General features: G+C 35.4%; 1 protein-coding gene across 1 annotated transcript in view; it reads right to left on the bottom strand.

The window, feature by feature from the left end:
- Positions 1-3,435, bottom strand: part of LOC128990431 (nucleolar transcription factor 1-like) — a 158,479-nt gene extending 155,044 nt beyond the window's left edge. Inside the window, exon 1 of the mRNA XM_054412793.1 lies at positions 3,311-3,435. The gene's annotated coding sequence lies outside the window, so the exon portion shown is untranslated. The remainder of the gene's footprint in view (positions 1-3,310) is intronic.
- Between the last annotated feature and the right edge of the window lie 4,093 nt (positions 3,436-7,528).

Here is a 7,528-nt window from a genome sequence, read left to right on the forward strand (position 1 = left end):
TATTTCAAATCATACCACATTTGTAAAGACTCTAAAAAACTACCTTATAAACAAACCATATTACTCAACAAAGAAATACATACAAGAACACACTTATACACACTTACACCCAGCTGAAAGGCTGCCAAGAAGATGGATAAGGAGAAATTTTGACGACTCCCCGATCTGAGGATTGTGGCGAAGAAAGAAGAGGTAAAAAGTAAAAGGTAAAAAGCACCCCTAACCACAACCTGATTCCTACCTCTCAAGTAAAACTTAAAGGTCTCCAGTACGACACTAGTTGCTCCACAACATTCAAGCTTTCTTAAAAGGACATAATGTAAAACAATGTCGAAAGCCTTACACAGATCTAGGAGTGTCAGACTAATTGGCTCTTGGTAGTTACCGATGACACAAGGGTGACTGACACCACTGCCAAACAAATTGACTATATTGCAGTCAACGAGGACATAAAGTTCACAGACCACGGAGTAATGGCAACACCTATGTCTGATCACCGGTGGCTTTTTGTAGATTTGACCTTAGATATTAAGAAGAATGTTAACTTAAAAATAGAAAAGCATAAATTTAACAAATCAAACATGGAGGAGTTTATTTTTAGATTGAACCAAGAAGAATGGATCAAGGAAAATGATGATAGGCCTAATAATTGTGACTTAGCTTTTAAGGATTTTTACGATAGTTTTATGTACTGCTTTATGGTTAGCTTCCCCAAAAAGGTAGTTAGGTTAAAAAATGAAAAGGACACAGCTTGGATAGATGATGAAGTGGTTGATTCCCGAGAGAATCTTGTAAATATTTATTGGCAAAGTAGGATAACACAGGATAATACAGTAAAAATGGAATATAGTAAAGCTAAGAAATTGCACACTCAACTTGTAGCAAATAGCAAGAAAAAGTTTTTTAATAATAAAATAATTAATTCATCCAATGTGAGTAAAGAATCCTGGAAAATTGTACATAGCCTAACAAAAGAAGTTGTAACTCATGATAACCTAACAATTAAATCCAATAACTTAGTTCAAGAAAACCCTATTGTGGTAGCTAACCTGTTTAATAATTATTTTTACGAAGAAGTAGATAAATTGGTTGGAGCCAATTCAGGTGGGCCTATATCCTCGGACCTTCCAAACTTCAATTTGGTAGATTTACCCAATCATGAAATATTAGAACTAAAACATACAAATGAAAAAGAAATAGTGGAAATTGTACAAAAAGTATGTCGTAAATCTAGTTCAGGTGTGGATGGGGTTCCGTGCAAGGTACTGTTGGCTTGCGTTGATGTAATCGCAAAACCATTATCTGTGATCATTAATAAGTCTTTTGACGAAGGAAAATTTCCAGACATAATCAAAACTTCAAAAATCGTTCCTATACACAAGAAGAATAGTAAAGAGGAGGTAAGCAATTATAGGCCAGTGGCCATACAGTCAGTTTTTTCAAAAATTTTTGAAGTGGCATATTTAAATAGATTAATACTATACTTGGAAAAAAATGACATTTTAAATTCTAATCAATATGGATTCCGTAAAAATAAGTCAACAATTGATGCTGTGTTCTCGCTGATTAACCATGTACATGAAAAGGTAGATTGCTCGGAAGAAGTACTTGGACTATTTTATGATATGACTAAGGCTTTTGATTGCCTAAATCACTCGATCCTAAGATTAAAACTACAAAAATTGGGTATAGTAAATGCACCTTTAAATTGTATTATGTCATTTCTTGGAAATAGATCTCAGTTAGTAGCCGTAAATAACTTAGGTGCTGATAATGTCATAAGGCAATACAGATCAAAAATTCAGAATAACATCAACACTGGAGTCCCGCAGGGCTCAAATATGGGACCTGTGCTGTATTTGCTATATGTCAATGATTTACAAGAGACAATACAAGAGGGAGCTCTTTGGCTTTTTGCGGATGATGTTTGCCATATAGTTAATAATAAAAACTCTGAGGAAACAATACGCAAGTCCCAGATAGGCGTTCATCAGATGGAAGAATGGTGCAACGACAACAAATTTGTACTAAATGAAAACAAAACATCAGTTTTAAATTTTTTCAACACAAAGGCACCTGACCATAGCCCTCTCTTAAAATTAAAAAATCAAAACTTAAAAATAAATGATAACGTAAACTATCTTGGAATCAAAATAAGCAATAACCTTAGATGGAATATCCACATTGATCATATAACCTCAAGACTTGTGGTAGTATGTTGTCTTATGCGCAGACTACAAAACATAGTGGATCATCATATCCTGATGAAAGTTTATTATGGCTGCTTTCATAGCGTATTGAGTTATGGCATCGTACTTTGTCTTTCAACAACAGAGTCTTTCTACTACAGAAGAGAATTATTAGAATAATTTGTAAAACCCATTTTTTAGAACATTGCAGACCACTTTTTATTAATCTTAAAGTTCCCACCCTTACCTCCATTTATATTTTGGAATCAGCTATGATGATATGGAAATTTCCGGAAGTCTTCAAACGCAACCACGAAGTACATAATTACAACACCAGGCAACAAAACCATATACACCTGAATTGTCACCGAACATCATTAGTGACAGCTGGACCACATCACACTGCAAGTAAGATATATAATAAATTGCCGGAAGAAATAAGAAGCTGCCAAGACAAAAATGTATTCAAGAAAAACCTCAAAAATTATTTAATAGAAAAGGCCTATTACAAGCTGGAAGAATTTTTGGAGGATTGAGAGAAGATAGGCCCTACCTGAAAATTAAACAATTTTGACGACCACGGCTGGAAAGCTACTAGTGGGATCAACACAAGTATACAAGTAAGTAGCGTAGGCCTAGATTGTCCCTCTAGCCGAGGCTATTATTATTTTTTAGATGTTCCAAATTATCTAGATTTTCGGTTTCATAATTGGATAGGCCTAAGGTAACAATAACTTTACTTAAACTTACCCTATGCAGTTTTCAGTAATTTAACTTAGGCTATGATAAAATAAGTTGCTATGATTAGGTATTTACCCTGCCAAAACAGAGCAATTTAAACTGAATGATATAGAGTTTGGTTTGGTTTTTTTTTAAAGCCAATTACATGTTAACAACACTGTTTAGGCATAAGAGTTTTAACCTAGCAATCAATAGGCCTTATACCACAGAAAACATATTACTATAACCTAGTATGTTTTCTGTGCTTATACTAATAAAGTTAGAAGTAAGTTAGGCCTACATGTTCATGTTGTAAAATTTAATTCTTACAAATTTACAAATTCTTAATAAAATACTTATGTAGTACTCTAAATAGTGAGAGAGAGAGAAAGTTTACTTACGATTTGAAGTGTAAAATATGGAAAGAAATTAAGTCACAATAGTGAGGGTTATGGTTTTACATCCATTGTTGAGCTAGCAGAGCAGTAAAAATTTAGTAAAGTTAAAGTAAGTAAAGTAGGCCTACAGTACTAGGGTAGACCACCGTCGTGAAGTTAGCGGCTCTTTTCATCGGCGCTTTTTCGGATTATAATAGATATGGGTTGGTACGCCTGCGGGCGCCACGAACGTGTTTTGCAGGGATGTCGGAAATCAATTCAACGACAATACGGTGCGAAATGATGTTTTTACATTTATATAATGTCAATTACACCTTGATAAAACGTGTATACACGTTAAAACTAATTAATTGGCGTATTTTAAAAGGCATATTTGAGACCGTACTGTACATTACACGTAGCTATGGCTTAACATAACGCGATCAATTAAAACTCCGAAATTAAAAAAGTATATAATCTTTTTCCTAAGCCCATCACACCAACTTTGAGCTATTCCAATGGTAATATACAATGTGTAGAATACTCAGTATAAATACTAGTAGTACCATAGATTAAACATACTCGGTAGTACGCTTATTCTGCGCGTAACGGGATGAGTGAACATGAGCGCAGTAATGAAAGAGTCCACCCACACCTAGCCTACTTACCGGTGTCACTGGTGAACACAATGTTATTTGTATGGGCAAATCAACCAAATCTTAGTCAACAACAATCCTAACTTCTCATCTATTAATTAACCAAAGTCATTGGTAATATACGTAATAGATTTCCAACAGTTATCGATAGGAGGTAAATCCATCGTACCTGTACAACATGTCTTTTAATTAAATGAAGCCTATTTCCATATTTCCCCATCATAAACAAAACTAAGCCGAACTGAACTAATCTAACTTAACCTAATTGCCAAAGCACGATGTAAGGAATCTCCTAAAAATACCGTATGGCTTACAATGATGATTTAAAACGATATCGTAATTATATCATCTAAAAATGATTAAAAATCCAATATATGTTTATCTAACAATGAAGGGTTCCCACACTCCGGACTGCCCGACTCAACTAATTCCACCACCACTTCCTACGTCGTAAACATGTTTCCCTCCCTTCCTATGGCATTTTAGTATTGCAGGTACATTACCTAACTGTCACAGAGGGTCACCACACTCCGGACTGCTGGCCTCAACTACTTCCACCACCACTTCCTACGTCGTAAACATGTTTCCCTCCCTTCCTATGGCATTTTAGTATTGCAGATACATTAACCTAACTGTCACATAGGGTCATCACACTCCGGACTGCTGGCCCCAACTACTTCCACCACCACTTCCTAAGTCGTAAACACATGTTTCCCACCCTTCCTATGGCATTTTAGTATTGCAGGTACATTAACCTAACTGTCACATAGGGTCATCACACTCCGGACTGCTGGCCTCAACTACTTCCACCACCACTTCCTACGTCGTAAACATGTTTCCCTCCCTTCCTATGGCATTTTAGTATTGCAGATACATTAACCTAACTGTCACAAAGGGTCCACGAAGTTATATGGCAAAATGTATATGGTTGATAGGGAACTCGCATACGGAAAAAGTGCACAATCTTTTTCCTAAGCCCATCACATCAACTTTGAGGTATTCTAATGGTAGTATACAATGTGTAGAATAATCAGTATGAGTGTGATTGAGGCAGTCCAGTAAATTACGAAGCTATAAGGCAAAATCTATATGGTTGATAGGAACTCGTCGCATCAGGAAAAAGTGCACAATCTTTTTCCTAAGTCCATCACGTCAACTTTGATGTATTCTAATGGAAATATACAATGTGTAGAATAACCAGTATGAGTATGATTGAGGCAGCCCCCAAATCACGAAGTTATATGGCAAAATGTATATGGTTGATAGGGAACTCGCACAAGGAAAAAGTGCACAATCTTTTTCCTAAGCCCATCACATCAACTTTGATGTATTCTAATGGAAATATACAATGTGTAGAATAATCAGTATGAGTATGATTGAGGCAGTCCAGTAAATTACGACGCTAAGGCAAAATCTATATGGTTGATAGAAACTCGTCGCATCAGGAAAAAGTGCACAATCTTTTTCCTAAGTCCATCACATCAACTTTGATGTATTCTAATGGAAATATACAATGTGTAGAATAACCAGTATGAGTATGATTGAGGCAGCCCCCAAATCACGAAGTTATATGGCAAAATGTATATATGGTTGATAGGGAACTCGCACAAGGAAAAAGTGCACAATCTTTTTCCTAAGCCCATCACATCAACTTTGAGGTATTCTAATGGTAGTATACAATGTGTAGAATAACCAGTATGAGTATGATTGAGGCAGCCCCCAAATCACGAAGTTATATGGCAAAATGTATATGGTTGATAGGGAACTCGCACAAGGAAAAAATGTGCACAATCTTTTTCCTAAGTCCATCACATCAACTTTGATGTATTCTAATGGAAATATACAATGTGTATTATAATCATTATGAGTATGATTGAGGCAGTCCCCTAAATTATGAAGTTATATGGCAAAATGTGTATGGTTGATAGGAACTCGCATCAGGAAAAAGTGCACAATCTTTTTCCTAAGCCCATCACATCAACTTTGAGGTATTCTAATGGTAGTATACAATGTGTATAATAATCAGTATGAGTATATGATTGAGGCAGTCCAATAAATTACCAGGTTATATGGCAAAATGTATATGGTTGATAGGAACTCGCATCAGGAAAAAGTGCACAATCTTTTTACTAAGCCCATCACATCAACTTTGAGGTATTCTAATGGTAGTATACGTATACAATGTGTAGAATAATCAGTATGAGTATGATTGAGGCAGTCCCCCAATTCACGAAGTTATATGGCAAAATGTATATGGCTGATAGGGAACTCGCATAAGGAAAAATGCACAATCTTTTTCCTAAGCCCATCACATCAACTTTGAGGTATTCTAATGGTAGTATACAATGTGTAGAATAATCAGTATGAGTATGATTGAGGCAGTCCAGTAAATTACGAAGCTATAAGGCAAAATCTATATGGTTGATAGGAACTCGTCGCATCAGGAAAAAGTGCACAATCTTTTTCCTAAGCCCATCACATAAACTTTGATGTACCGTATTCTAATGGTAATATACAATGTGTAGAATACTCAGTATAAATATGATTGAGGCAGTCTAGTAAATTACGAAGCTATAAGGCAAAATCTATATGGTTGATAGGAACTCGCATCAGGAAAAAGTGCACAATCTTTTTCCTAAGTCCATCACATCAATATAGCCCCTTTCGGCCAATACATAGAGACAACCATAAATGGAAAGGCACTTTTACAACCTAGTTTTTTTTCCTGACGCAAATTTCTATCAACCATATAGATTTTGCATTATAGCTTCGAAATTTACTGGACTGCCTCAATCATATTTATACTGAGTATTCTACACATTGTATATGACCATTAGAATACCTCATATTTGATGTGATGGGCTTAGGGTCAACATTGTGCACTTTTTCCTGATACAAGTTCCTATCCACCATATACATTTTGCCATATAACTTCGTAATTTAGGGGACTTCCTCAATCATACTTATACTGATTATTCTACACATTGTATATTACCATTAGAATACTTCAAAATTGATGTGATGGGCTTAGGAAAAAGAGTGTGCACTTTTTCCTGACGCAAATTCCTATCAGCCATATAGATTTTGCCTTATAGCTTCGTAATTTACTGTACTGCCTTAATCATATTTATACTGAGTATTCTACACATTGTACATTACCATTACAATACATCAAAGTTGATTTGATGGACTTAGGAAAAAGATTGTGCACTTTTTCCTGATACAAGTTCCTATCCACCATATACATTTTGCCATATAACTTCGTAATTTAGGGGACTTCCTCAATCATACTCATACTGATTATTCTACACATTGTGTACTACCATTAGAATACATCAAAGTTGATGTGATGGACTTAGGAAAAAGATTGTGCACTTTTTCCTGACGCACATTCCTATCAACCATATAGATTTTGCCTTATAGCTTCGTAATTTACTGGACTGCTTCAATCATATTTATACTGAGTATTCTACACATTGTATATTACCATTAGAATAGCTCAAAGTTGGTGTGATGGGCTTAGGAAAAAGATTATACACTTTTTTATGTTCGGAGTTTTAATTGATCGCGTTATGTTAAGCCATAG

This window comes from Macrosteles quadrilineatus, unplaced genomic scaffold, assembly GCF_028750875.1.
Source record: "Macrosteles quadrilineatus isolate MER2022 unplaced genomic scaffold, UCM_ALF_1.0 Scaffold_3__2_contigs__length_128488019, whole genome shotgun sequence".
Taxonomy (NCBI): Eukaryota; Metazoa; Arthropoda; class Insecta; order Hemiptera; family Cicadellidae; genus Macrosteles; species Macrosteles quadrilineatus.